The sequence below is a fragment of the Zea mays genome, chromosome 9 (assembly GCF_902167145.1).
Source record: "Zea mays cultivar B73 chromosome 9, Zm-B73-REFERENCE-NAM-5.0, whole genome shotgun sequence".
Lineage (NCBI taxonomy): Eukaryota > Viridiplantae > Streptophyta > Magnoliopsida > Poales > Poaceae > Zea > Zea mays.
In genome coordinates, this window is record NC_050104.1 from 18,374,762 (window position 1) to 18,390,091 (window position 15,330).

Here is a 15,330-nt window from a genome sequence, read left to right on the forward strand (position 1 = left end):
GAGCTAGCTAGTAGTGTGGCTGGGTTTATATAATGCATGGTGATGCACGGATGTAGTACTAGTACCGATGCTGCATGATATGACTAGCTAGCTAGGTGTGTACCGGTGTATGAGGAAGGGAAAAACAATAGCGTACCTTCCATGTACTTGGTATTTATTAGACAAAGGTTCTTTTCTTCATAGAAAATACGGGAGCAAATAAAGGAAATCAGGAGAATAAGGAGCTCTCTACTGGCTGCTTGTTAGGCAAGTGACCTAACGTCGTTCGTCCTTCGTCTGGGTGTTATCTCAATCATCACGTGCATGAGTGTGAATGCATGCATGGTGAGACAGGAGAGTTTGCCAAGTGCCTCATCAAGTATCAACTCATACACATAGTAAGGGCCCTGTTTTTTATAGTTTTTTTTCAGCTTCTAGCCACCAGAAACTATTGCAGACTGTGAAACGTCTAGCTTTTCAGCCCGCTTCTATGCAATTCAATTTAGTCAATACTATCTGAAATCAACGTGAACACAAAATCAGCCGAGTCGTTGCGATAGCAGGAAACCGTCACTTTCTACATCCTAAACCCTATGGACTCTTATTTTTCTCAACACGTAATCTCCACGATACTCAGATTCTCTGCACAACCAAACTCTCCCCACACAGCCAGATTCTCAGAAAAGCTCCTCAGAAAAAAACTGAATCAAACAGGCCCAAGGTAAAGCCATCCTACCCTGTAGTGTTGGATCGGGCAATAATCCGTTTATTTTGTTCGGTTATTTTGGTACGAATACTACCGGAATCATGTTCTTTGCCGAGTGTCTAGACCGCCGAGTACCTTTTTTCGGACACTCGATAAACCGAGTACATTTTTTCGGACACTACCCATTACCATACCCACCGCCCTATCATTTTTTATCGCGCATACACTTATCTACAACTACACTACTACATCAATTATGTTTATACTACGTTTTCATTTCTCATATACTATAACAAACCGAGAGTTATTTGATTATTTGAGACACTAAATGAATTCATTTGAAAATGTGACCAACTATAAAGTTGCATAACTTTTCAAGATCTACAAGTTATATTTTGATAGTTTCTACATCCGATGTCGTTTACAAAATTTGAATTTCAAATTTGAAAACTTCACACGAATTTTTCAATGATAAGATGATTTCAAATAAAAAATTATCAATTATAAAGTTTCATTATATTTAAAGACCTACAACTTTTATTTTGGTGGGTTTTCCCTTCGAGGTAGTTTCAAAAAATCAAATTTTAAAATTCAAACATAATTTTGCATGACAAAACGATTTCAAACCAAAATATTGTCAACTACAAAGTTTCATAACTCTTCAATACCTACAACTTTCATGTTGGTGGTTTTTTCTTTAGAGATTGTTTTCAAAATTCAAATTTTAAAATTTTAAAATTCATACGTAGTTTTAGGTGACAAGATTACTTCAAATGAAAAAGTTGCCAACTACAAAATTCTATAACTTTTCAAGCTCTACAAAGTTTATTTTGTTTGTTTGATCATTTGTTCATCTAACATGATGATTCTAACAATATGCACAAATCTAATACATCTCTCTCGTAGTTTCATAAACTTTTTTGAAAGTGTAGTTTCTTAAACTACGAGAGAGATATAGGTTTTATGAATAAATTTACTTTTATTTTGTCATATGAAGAAATGTTCAAAATATAAATTGTACATCACGATGAGTTATACAATTTTGTAGTTGAAAACCTTTTCATTTGAATTAATTTAATGCTTTAAAATGTGATTTTTAAATTGTCTTTGCCTTGTATTAAAAAAAGCACTCGGCAAAGGAACCCTTTGCCGAGTGTCAAAAATAAAACACTCGACATAAAGCTTCTTTGGCGATTGATTTCTTTTACCGAGGATTTTTTGCTTGGCACTCGAGCTTCTTTGCCGAGTGTCCGGAAAAAAACACTCGGCAAAGAGCCGAATTCCGGTAGTGGAAGAAACTTCGGTATACAAATTAAAAGGATGTTTGTTTGTGAAATCACTCCATTTAAGATAAGGTGTTGCATCATGAGTCCATTTCTTAAATTTGGTGGGATGATATCAATCCTCATGTTAGTACTAACTAACTATTGGTAATGAGGTGATGATGGATCAACTAATTTCATTCCATGAACCAAAAAAGTGAGAAAATGATTGACTAGCTTATTTTTTTAAACCAAACACCCTATAACAGAACCGTTCGGTGCGTTGTTTCATGAAATCAAGGAATAAAAATCTATATTGATACCGAAAATCAAAGAAATGGGAGGTATAGTTTGGTTTTGGCGTGGTTCGGTTTGTGGTATAAAGATTAGGCTGCAAACCGTATATAGGACATGAAACACAAGCATAGGATTTCAACCGAGGTGATTTGGTTCCATCACAAGAATATATATGTAGTGATCGATCGATATCGTTCCTAGTTATTTGGTCCTTCTTCAGTCGAGAAAAATACGAGAGCAAAGAAAATAACTGGTGATGTACAACTGTACAAATGCTGATGAACTGTATGTACTGTGAGCAAGGAAAACCATGTTGAGATCGAGAGTACTTGCCTATACTTGGTACCTGGGCTAATAAAGATTCTTCAAGAAAAATACGAGAGCAAAGAAAATAAAAGCAGTCTTGGAAACTATTTGTCAATCACCATGCAAGGACTCAATTGCAGTAGGACCAAGTCGGTACACAGTTCAAGATCTATTTGAATCATTTCAGTTTATCTGAAATCAGTGGCGGAGCTAGCCTCAAACTTCACCGACGTTGGCATTCTTAGGATTGGGGTCAACTACAATGGTGAACTGTAGCTTTTCAAAGGATTTGTTGAATTTCATCAGTTCATTGACCCCAACGCTAAGGGCAGATTTAGTGACATGGAAATTGAAAGGATCCATGAGGAGGATATCTCTTTCTATTCAAAATAGCGAGCGAATTCGTGTCCCGTGGATCCCAATTTTATTGTCACCAAACCAGCCCTAAAGGGTAGCTCTACCCTGTTTGGCATGCTTCCTTTTTGTTTTGCTCCATGCGCACCTAGGGCCAGTAAAGGGTCCTCTAATTTAGCCTAGCAAATTTAAGCATGGTGTTGTTATTAAAGGCCGAGCCAAAATACTATACAATTTTGAACTAAAAATAATTAGGACTTAGTTGGATTGGGAAGGAAGCATTAGGGGCCATGATTCATTAGTCATTATCACCACTATATGCACCATAATGCTTAACTAGCTAATTACCTGTTATTTGCTAGGGTTTTTATATCAGAGATATTAAAACCTCACTCGGTTTGGAGCTCTGTCTGCGTTCCGCGTGTTCTCCGGCTATCTCGATGCCGACGCGTGGCCGCGTCCTCGGACCCGAGTTGTCATTCGCTTTGTTTGAGCCGTGCGCTGCGTCTCGTCCTCCCCGGCAGCCGCCGCTAGCGCCGCCCCCCACCCAGCCATCTTCCTTCTCGGCTACCCCGCGAGCTTCTCCTCGCACTCCACAGACGTCACAACCGCCACCTAGCCTGCCCCCTCCTCCGTGCCACCCTACAACCACTCATGTCGTCATGCCGCTGGCGTAGGCGCTTCCTCCTCCTCCTCCGCCCACTCCTAAGCCAGCGCCACCGGTCGTCACTTCACCGATGCCCATGCACACTCGTCCTCTTCCACAACCCCCTCCATCGGGATCCATACCCCTTCTTCCCAACAGCAAACTCGCTGCCGCCAACCCAGCCACTGAGACCCAGTCCTCCTCCTCCAGTGATGGCAGCCTCTCGACGTTCCTGGCCAACATCTCCACCCTCATAACGCGACCCCGCATGCCGCTGACTCCTGCGGCTTCCTCGTTCGAGTAATTTCCATCGCTGAAACCAAGCAGCTAGTGCTTCTTTTCAAAGGCCAGATACTGCTCAACAGGAGGAAACATCCAAGGAACATGCACCAATCTAAGGGCCTGTTTGTTTCAGCTTATAGATTATATAATCTAGATTATAATCTAAATTATATAATCCAGATTATAATCTAGATATATTATAATCTACATGTAGTTTTGTTTGGTAGTTTAGATTATACAAATGTAGATTATTCACAAAGACAACAATACCCTTGTTTGTTTATTTGAGGTGAGAAAAGAAGTATGACATATATTGTAATTTCTATTTACATAACCATGAGTAGTGGGTCTTTTACCAAAATAATCTCAAATAAGGTACTCTTGGGGAGATTATGAGATTATCATAATATGAGTTTTAAATTATATAATCTAAACCCATAATCTAGTTGTTTGTTTACCTAATGAATTATTTGCGCTAGATTATATAATCTGAAGATATTATAATCTGAAACCCCAACAGGGCCATAATAAGCCTCCGCCTCTATGCTCACCTAGGATCTAGGGCGAAATACGACGGAGTGCAGTTTTTTGTCTGATATAGGGTAAATGAAATACGCGTTTAGCTATTTTATGCATCTGGAAGATGTTATTGGACGAGATTGATATTGAAAGCATCATCAATGATTTTGCATCTCGACATGTTATAACTTTATAAGACACTTTTAAGGTAAGATTATACTATGTATTCATTCGTTTACGGTGAACTTTTTATATATGTATGGAGTATTGCTTATATATAATAATGTCAATTATTAAAAAGGCCTCTCTTTTAAGTATCGATCTGGGCCTATGAAATCTCAGGAGGACCACCACTGATCGGATAAAGATTATATATATGACAAGAGAATGGAAGCCCAGGGCTTCCATCAGTACCAGAAAGCTCCAGCCAGGTATAGCCACGTCCCGTACCAGCGTGCGTCCCATCGGGGATGGGTTCTTACTCTACAGATTTTAGTGTAAAACATGAACCAAAACAACGTAAATGATTACGAATTTTAGCGTAAATCGTAGATCTGTTTCGAAACGGCGAATGCGGCCCGAAAAATACGGCGTAAAAATCTCGCGCGTCCCATCTGGCACGGGTTCTTCCTCGGACAGATTTTAGCGTAAAACATGAACCAAAACAACGTAAATGATTACGAATTTTAGCGTAAATCGTATATCTATTTCGTAACGGCGAATGGCGCCCGGAAATTACGATGTGAAAATCTCGCGCGTCGTACACGGGTTCTGACTCGGGTAGATTTCAACGTAAAACGTGAACCAAAATAGCATAAATCATCGATCTGTTTCGTAACGACGAATGGGGCCTAAATTACTGCGTGAAAATCGCACGCGTACAATCATGCGCAAGTTCTGGCTCGGGCGGATTTAAACGTAAAACATGAATCAAAACAACACAGCGTAAATGGGTATGAATTTTAGCGAAATCGTCGATCTATTTCATAATGGCAAATGCCACACATGAGGTTGTCGCAAAACACGTAAATAAATGTCATAAATTGGCGTAAAACATATCAATAGATGTCATAAATTGGTGAAAAAGGCAACACGTGATTTGAGGTAATTATAGCATAAAATGCAAACTAACCATCTACAGAACAGATGTTTCAGATTTTACAATAAGATACAAGAGATAATTATTCTTGTACTCAACAATGAGAAGGACATCTTCTTTTGGCAAGGCTTCATAAAAGAGTATGTAGTCATCATCAGTGTTATCACTAACTTCTACGGTGAACTCCTATGTTCAGTGCTCCGAATTAATGCAATAAAACAGAATTAATAAGGCGTCTTTGAGGTGGTATATGTATGAGTACATGATGAACTGCACAGTCCAAATACTCAGCTGAGTTCAAGAAGAGATCGATAATGGCTTCCCTACTCCCTGCATGCAACCACAGGTTTTATGTTGTTATCAGTCGTCACAGTGCACCAGCTGTAAAATATTTAGATCCAAGCCACTACTGCTAATGAATGCATATGACAATCTAGAGCCGTTATTTTATACCTCAATTATTAGCTCTACACTTGTACAACAAGCTTATCCATCTAAATGCTAGAGTCTATGACCACTTATTACTGCAAACTTATGCGAAGTATGGCCATTAGGAAAGCTCTTGCGCCCATCCTGTAAGAAGTTTTTCTCACCATGGCAAATCACATCACCAGTCACTTGATCGTATAACTGCACCCAATATATCGTAGAGGCACTATGTTAATTTAAGGATGAAAATCATCTCTAGGAAAGAACTATCTACACGCAAATGAATACAAGTATACCTGCTTTCCATCAGGAAAGCATCGCCAGAAGTCTAGCCTTGGTCTCCCTACTGCAGTCTTTATTAAATCAGTAAAGGCCACAGTTATCAACACAACAAAAAGAACACCTGGAGGATTTATATGAATTATTCAGCGACATGTGAATCAACAACTCAGCACAATGAAGAAGTAAACAAACAGAAGATAGCAGAGACATTTAAAAAAACATAGTGCTGCCGGATGCAGATCATAAATGGCTCTCGTGGAAACATATATGGATATGAAAATGAGCCAGGGACAGAGTATAGAGACCATCTAGCAAAAGGTTGAACACCCCACATCAGTGCTGAATAGAGTGAGTTCGAGCTTGCATCAGAGAACATAATTGTAAGGTAGTGTCATAAACATACAACGGAGCCCAAAAACTTCACTGCATGTATCACACAGTAATATTACTTACTTGTTGAGGGAGTTGTGGACATATAGTGCACACAAATGTCAACATGACAATAGCAGATCAATGATGCATCATAAGTTATTTATGACAATATAAAATAATCCCTATTTAACAGTAAAAGTATGTGGATGTTAACTTTAGAGAATTGATTAAATAAGAACAGAAAAAGTAAACTAGGTTAGGTAATATTTTATTTTTCTTGTCACATACTTAACCAGATGAATAAAAATATTAGTTGCAACAGACCTCATCAACCAAATAATAAAATTAATATCTGCATTATTTTAGGTAGAACCTATATTGTGAACATTTGTAGTTTTGTTAGTAGAGGAAATGATAGCTAACAATTCACTACGGAACCTATATGTTGAGAGTAGGAACTCCTGCAAACTCGCTGGATACAAAATCACTGGACATTAACGATCCTATGCAATACTAATAAAAACAAATCTTGAACAATCAACCCTAGGCCTATGTTTTGACGGATGATGCCACATATGGGGACCAGATGGGAAGACGACACAGATGAACCACTCTGAACAACAGATCGAATCACTAGAATCATGGATCTATACCTCCAGGTGACATACGAAGCAGTTGGAGCTGAAAAACGGCGGTGAGCCCGTTGGCGGTGTGGATCTGGTCAGTGGAGGGGAGGCCAAGTCGCCGCAGACACAGCGGTTGGCACGCGAGGGGCGTCCTCACAGGGGACGATGCGGTTGGCGTCGCCTGGAGAGTCGAAGTAGAGCGTGTTCCTATGATCGTCGATTTCGCTGTCGCGCCGCGGAACGCTACCGGCGCTAGGAACAACAGTCGTGCAGTCGCCGCTAGGAAGATGAAGATAGGGGAAGAAGAAACTGGCAACGACTACGTGCCTTCGGGAGATAAAGATGGGAGCAGTTAGGGTAAAGAAATGTGTGGGTAAAATGGGCCATCAAAAAAGTTCACGTGGGGACTAGTATGGATGCCCAGATTGTGGGAGCATAATCTTCTCGTGGGCCCAGAAAGCTAAATCGTGCACAAACTATATTTGCATAAATGGCAATACACATCATCGTAACTCATATGTTAATTTGGCGTAAGCAGTCGGGGATAGTAAACCAAAAACGGTCTGGTGCGGTCTGCACACCTAGTTGGTCGGCCCGGGCGGTAGGTGGTCGGGCTTCCTGTAGTTAAAGAGAGCCCAGGGCTCTAAATACATACATATATATATATATATATAGTTGACTATTTATATCATTGTTAATATATATAAATGCTAAGGTATATACACATGATGGGTGTACACCATTTGTACATGTTCGTGCGGAAGTAATGAAAAACGTTGATTTTTATGCTAAACATAATGTAGGGAGGTGCATGCGATACAAAATGAAAAGGCATGAATATGAATAAAAAAATGTATAGAGTAGTCACTAATTAAAAAACAATCAAAATGAGAGAGTAGTAGGTAAGTTGTTTTGCTAACTAGTTAAAAGTCTAGCTTCTAAATAATTTTCAAATACAATAGCCTTTCAAAATAGTAGCCCATGCGGAAGCACAGGTTGATGGACTACTAGTGTACTCTATTGTAATATGTTTGGATAGTACATTTACTTTGGTATTGTAAGTCTTGATACAATTTTTTCAATAACTAGGTTAAGTTGGCTAGGATAAATGCAAAAAGAATGACGGAAAAAATACATACAAACATAAGAGAATTCGGAACAGAGGAAACACCGACAAGAGGGTAAGGGATAGATCGGGACCTGCGTCATCCAAATCAATATCTATATCTATATCTCTACTACTCTATATGATGGTAGAGTGGGCGTCCACCTTTTTTTGGTGAAGCACGCCAAGCGCCCCTGCCCGCAATCCTAGCTCTCTCTCCTGCATCCCCCGCTCACACCACGCGTAATCCCCGCCTGCAATCCCACGCCCGCGTAGTCGCATTCTCCGCTCTCCCCGCCCACAATCCCCACCCACGCCGTTGATGGCTCTCCCCAGATGATACTGCCCCAGGAAATCTCACGTCCATGAAATCCCGCGACGTTTGATGCCTCGCTCCAGGAAATCTCGCGTCCACCACCTCCTCCTCGTCGATTATTATACCACGGCACCGCCCTCGTGTTCGTGTTGCCCGCCCCAATCGTGCGGCTGCCACGCCCGCCGCTGCCACACTGCTTCTGTAACACCCCGGGCTTTAAGGGACAAAGCCGGGTGCATCTCATACATGCGCCAAAGAAGACAACATATATAATAACAGAGTGTATAGAGATAAATGTCACAATATAATCAGAGTATTTATTACAATATAAGTTGGTCAAAATTTTATTAGCAATTACTAAGTATAAGTAAATACCAAACCTTAGTAAATAATAAGTAAAAGTAATAATAGAATAATCCTAATGCGATGCAAATGACAAATTGAGTTTTAATTTCATAGATTAATCATGTGAAGGTCCGAGCCGCTCATGGTCGTGAGCACGACTAGTATACCAGTTTTACGCTCTATAGAGGTTGCGCATCTTTACGCACAAGCCGTGTTACCCATCTGCCACGGGGTCATAAATCCCATACACCTCTACCAAGGAAGCGAGGCAGGGTAACACTACGAGGCATTTACAAAGTTCCACTAGCTTTAGAAAACCCGCTACAGTTTATAAGAAGCTCCAGTGCAGGAATCCCTCGCCTGATCGCCATCGCAGCAAAATCAACCCAAGGACCTCCCTACACTGACCACTCCCCTACTGCCCTTGCCCCTTTCGGGTAAGGTAGTCATCCACTAGCTTTCCTAGTTAATCAGCCAAGGGCGTCCCATTAAACCCTTGTGGTAGCACTGTTTTCCCGGGTGGTCGCTCCATGTTCCAATTAACATAATGATCTTATCATGAACATAAATTACATAACATAATAATTGGAACATGGATATAATAAAATATTAATCCCAAAACCATATAGAGCAATAACATAACTACCCAAGTGATTCAGGGGTAAAACAAGGTAAAAAGAATAAACAGACTAGGGTAACCTATTGGGTCCCATCAAAATTAAACCTATGCATTGAATAATGATAATAAAGAACATTATTGGGTAACAAAAGTGGATCAAGGGCACAACTTGCCTGGCACTTGAGATTCCAGTTACCAGGGTGATTCTTCGGATCCTCGAAACCTCACTGCTAGTCGCAGCAATGCAAACAAACATGGTATAGATAAAATTAACATCACACCAAACATACGTACAAACTGAATAATAATGATCTACGTGAAGCTACGAGATCGCGGGAACGAGAACCACTAAAATCGTAGTTACGGTTAAGGAGTTATAATTTTATAGATGATTTATGTGACTAAAATATTAAACTATATTATAAATTGGTTAATATAAATCATGTAAGAGGTTATTCTACAAATAATTATCTCAAATTTAATTTAAGTTATAAATTAACCATAGATCATATTCTAGTAATTTAGATTGATATGCAGTTTAACCAACTTATATTAAATAAAGATCTAATTATAAAAGAATGAGCCATGGTATAATAAATGTTGTTAATGCGTAGTAAATATTCATATGAGACTAACGCAACTTGAACGGATCAAAACGGAGTCAAAACAGGGGAGTTATGAATTTCCTAAGGTTTTATGTATTAGATACGAGATTAATTAAAAGATAAGTTTTAATATGTTTTTCATGTCAAAACAGAGGCAATAGGTGATAAACAACATTATTATAAAATTATAGAAACTGGAATGAACTGAAAAGGAGCTAGTATGAATTTCTTATGAATTATACAAGTTTTTCCAATTAATTTCATACTAGAAATCAATTTCCATATTTATTTATTTATTACACTGATTTCTGGACTGCGCGCGTAATAAACAGAGAGCGCAGGGGCTTCCTTATAAATAAGCCGAGACTCAACCAACAGTGATATTGGATGGCGGGTTCTATTCTAAAGGAAGGTGGGGTTTCTTTTGCGAAACCGGCACACTGAAAGGGTATCCACCAATTCTGGCCGCACGATCAAAATCCGATGGCTAACAATAGATCATGAACCGGTACGTGGCAGTCGCTACCGGATCAGGATCCGACGGCTCAAATTTTATAAGGTTTGATCCGATCCAACCCCTCGGATCAAAAGCATACGGCTGCTATCAACCGAGCGAAGGGGTATGAAGGCTTCTAATCCTAGCCGTTGAATACCAGATCGACGATCAGGGCGCCCCTTCACGCTTTCCTCTCTTCCCTGCTCACTCCGGCTGGTGGTGAACCCAATCTTGCGGCGGCGCCATTGACTGTGTCACGCAAACAGGCTAACCCGCGCACATCCCCGAATACCGAACGATCCTACACGAAGTATAGCGTATGGCAAATCTAATGGCGGGTTGTTTACCTGATGGGGTGGTGGCAGATTGGCTAGCCACGGCGGGAGGCGGACCCGCGGCGACGAAGGAGCGACCGCGAGAAATTCGACAGGTTATGGCGACGCCCACACCCGATTGCCAGCTTGCGCAGGATCCCCGGTCGCTGGTGAACGTCCCTGACCCCTCCTCGGTCCCCGATCGGCGGCACAGAGGGTGATAGGCAACGGCGGAATCCGACAACGCAGCGCAGATGCCCCGGCTTCCTCTCCCGCTAGACAATGGAGGCGATGGCGGTGGCGATTAGGGTTCCCCCCCGTTGATGGGTTGCAGCAGGATTTCAAGGCCGACTAAATAGCTGGGCGAGGCTAGCCACGACCGAGCAAGAAACAGAGATCATCACAGCACCGACTGCTGGTGAATGGATTTCCCGGTATACGCGGCCAGGAGGATGCGAGCTTCGGCCTTTATACTCCAAGCGGAGAGGGAAAAACGGAGGGTCCGGTTGGACGAACTACCGGAGCGAGCTTGTAGAGGGCGGCGAGATCCCCGGCGGAAACGACAGAGTCCGCTGCGAATCCTCCGCGAGGTGGGTGACGAACCCGACTGATGGGTCCCACCAAGTTTCCACCGCGCGCTTGATGAGTGGCTATCCAGTGGCCCCAGGCCGCCAGCGGCACCGCGAAGGGGCGATGTTTGCCGCGCGCGCAGAGTTAACGGGTGCTGGTGGGCTGACTCAATGGCCCCACAAGACAGTGGCGCCCCGCGCGTAGTGTGGCTGGCCCGTGAGCCCACCATGTCGGCGCAATATCTCTGCTGATAGGGGCATGCACGAGTTGGGCCGCGCAGGAGTCAGGCTGGCGTGGAGGGGATTTTGGGCCGAACGAATGGTGGCCCAATAGCGCAAGTAACTATTTTTTCCTTTTTCTTTTCTATTTCTTTTCCTTTCTTATTTCAAATTCAAATTTTTGTGCCCAAATTTGTATTCAGATCAAGTATGAAGTTTGAACACCCTAGTATGGGATGAATCCATTATTTAAATTTATTTTTCTGCCTTTGTGTAGTATTTTTCTCCTATTTTGATTTCTTTCAAATTTTCAAAATCAAACCTGTTTCAACTTTATGTTTGGATTTCAGATTCCCATTTCTCAAATATAAACCAAATGTGAATATATACTCTATTGTTTAATATTTTTTTATTTATGGGAGGAATAAATGGTTTCATGATAAATCCCTTTTCTCATTTTATATGTTTTCCTTTAAAATTGGAGATCTAATTACATGTTTTCAATAAAATGCATCACCACAAAATCAACAACAAATCAACCTTTCTTAACTATTTATTGGTCCCTTAATCTTCTATTACTTTTTGATGATGAGGAGAGAGAGTCCTAATAGATTTTCAAAGGTCTTCAAAATTCTCACAACCCTATTATATATACTCTTATTTCCTTATTCTATTATTTTATAATATATGTATTTATTTATCTATTTATTTTTATTTTTATTTTTTCCAATTTCAGGTCTTACAGCTGCCTCCCCCACCGCGACAACGCCCCCATACCCTAACGCATCTCCTCCACCGCGCCGCTAGCCTCACCACAGCGGAGTTCCTCCGCCTATTCCTCAACGTGGGACCTTCGCCCGGCCACATTGGGTGAGTCTTCACGTGCCACACCACAACGTTGTGATCTTTCTTCAGCGGGATCCATGTCGATTTTGGTCACGCGCCAGTCAATCGGTGGAGGCTATTGGAATCTAATGGCTGAGTCCTACACCGTCCTTGTTCCTTCCCGCGACAGCCACCCAGATCCTCCTCGCCTGACCTCTCCTTTCTCATTTTTAGGCCTTCCACTATATCTGCAATAAAGAGAAGGATCCAAGGATACTCCGTTCGGAGGAGCAAGGTAAGTCGACTGGCTCTATTCGGACCAAATGCTTTAAGGGCTACTCCGTTCGGAGGATCTGGTGGTTATTGTGGTCGTCACTAACAGTGTTCTACCTTGGACCAACTAGGAATGAGGTTAATTAAGGAACTTAAAGGGCAAACTCTGAGAGCATGTGCATAGATCCATAAAAGTGCTAGCATATGAAACAAAAATAGTGTATAGTCTACTTTACCTTTTTAAGACTGGTCGTCGATGAGAGATTAAATGGGTAGTATCTTATTGATGTATGTCAAACCTTGGTGCATGTAGTTCCAGAAAATTTGTGGCCTTGTGGACATGCTTCCGTTGTCAACAAAATATTTTGTCTCTCGGTTACTCAGTAGTATCATTGGTAGGAGTATTAATAAACCTGAGCGTAGATCAATGATTCTCATAGCCACATTTGCATAGGTCTCACTATCATGGCAAAACATGAGCGTGACTAACCACATTTGCATAGCCACAATTCCACTTCAAGACTCTATGTGATTATATCATGGCAATCCAAGACAATACGACACTAGAGTAAGTGCTCATTGATTTATCTATTTTAGGGTTTACCAACTACTTAGATTATTGATATAGACTTTCGTCATGCTATATTACAGGATGAAATGGGTGCGAAGTTTCAATCCTTTTAAGATAGAAATATTTGCCAAAGTCCTGCAAAACATATTAATGATAAATCAAGATATGACTCTAAAATGTTTTGACATGGTCGTTCGGCTGCTTGCTAATAAAGAGTCACGTAGGCCAAAAGGAGAAATCATAAAGAATATAAAGCATTATATGGACATGCGTTTCCGGGTAAGTTTGTTTCCAATCAATAATGTACTAATATATAGTATCTATATCTAATCCTAGCTCATGTGAAAATATATATACATATCCAGAGAATGGTTAGTTTTGATAAACTTTCAAAGTACCATCAGGACCCTACAGCTGAAGAGTTAACCAAAACACTCGATTGTTGGCCATCAATGAATTATTATATCACGGGATGTAGATATGTAAGTATGTGTTCATTTTGAATGTATTTATAAAGGGCACTTCTTTGCAATCCTAATGACTGATATTTTGCAGGTTCTTATGCCATGGAAATTCAACGGATGTTACGCCCTTTTCATAATAGATCATGTTAAATAGCATGTGACTTTTATCGACTTTACACCGACTCAAGATTGGTATAAGCACATGCCGTACAAGAGGTTTGCGGAAGCGATTATCATGGCCTCAAAAAATATAAGATTGCATACAACAAGAAACGTTCTGGATGGGCATATGATTTTTTAAGTGGGAACATACAATTCAGACTGGTGTTCCAATTGACTTAAGAGGATATTTTCTTCATACCACCTTCTCAGCAGTTTAAATTTTTTCTATGATAATCATTGTATATAACATAGTTGGCCAAACATTATTCTATAGGCTTAATAACAGCTACCTCGTTTTACAAGCTATGACCATGTGGGGGAATGACAGACGAATGGAATTTATTAGGGTGAGTGTAGTACCTTCGTTTCATGTTCAAACATACATTCCGGTTACATAATACAAATTTAATGTTTTGTTCTCTTATGTTTTTGTATGTAGGATGCAAAGATTCTTTGAAGGAAATTTGTGATTGATCTGTTAAGTTATTAGGACAATTCGTGCCGATATGTCATCCCTGCAAACTTACAACAATGACTTATCGATATCGCTAAAAAGAATTAGATTAGTGCATGGTTGTCGACACATTTGTATGTCATTACAAAATTCTAAATTGACTCTTTAGAAATAATTTGTTTGATATTGATAATGTTTACCACACGAATTTTGCAAATCATAGTGATGTTTGTCGTTACATTTCTATGTTTCATACAATTTTTTTACTTTCGTCGCAACGCACGGGCACTCACCTAGTTACTGTATTAAGAACCTAATGTGGGCACCTAGTGCTACCACGACTTCACCGTCCGCACTGACACTCTAGGCCCGCTCCACACGTCCCGACTGGTTCTCCCGCCCCGTGGTGCCATGTGAGCCCCATACCCAGCGCCTGCAGCGCTTTTTTAGCTACTGCCCTGTGGACCTCTAGCGCCTACCCATCACCCTACACTGTCCATGCAAAAAATAGTGAAGAGCGAGCACTCGAGCCCACGCTCTCCTACTCCAAAAATTTAGTGCGGCTAACCACCAAAGCACACATACCTTAGTGTTTAGAAATAAACAATAATTATATTTGAATAAATATTCTAATACATATTTATATGATATATAAAAACCGTAGCAAAGCATGGACAACTAGCTAGTTAAGCATTATGGTGTATATAGTGGTGGTAATGACTAATGAATCATGGGAGGGCCCTTAATGCTTCTTAAACCCTAAAACCCTAATGCTTCCTTCCAAATCCAACTAAGTCCTAATTATTCTTAGTTCAAAATTGTATAGTATTTTAG

General features: G+C 40.6%; 1 long non-coding RNA gene across 1 annotated transcript; it reads right to left on the bottom strand.

Annotated features, from left to right (window-relative positions):
* Window positions 1–5,426: 5,426 nt before the first annotated feature.
* LOC103638022 (uncharacterized) lies at window positions 5,427–8,503 on the bottom strand. The gene is made up of 2 exons (XR_002265103.2): window positions 6,176–8,503; window positions 5,427–6,080 (listed from the first exon to the last, which is right to left on the bottom strand). It is a non-coding gene; the product is annotated as an uncharacterized lncRNA (long non-coding RNA).
* Between the last annotated feature and the right edge of the window lie 6,827 nt (window positions 8,504–15,330).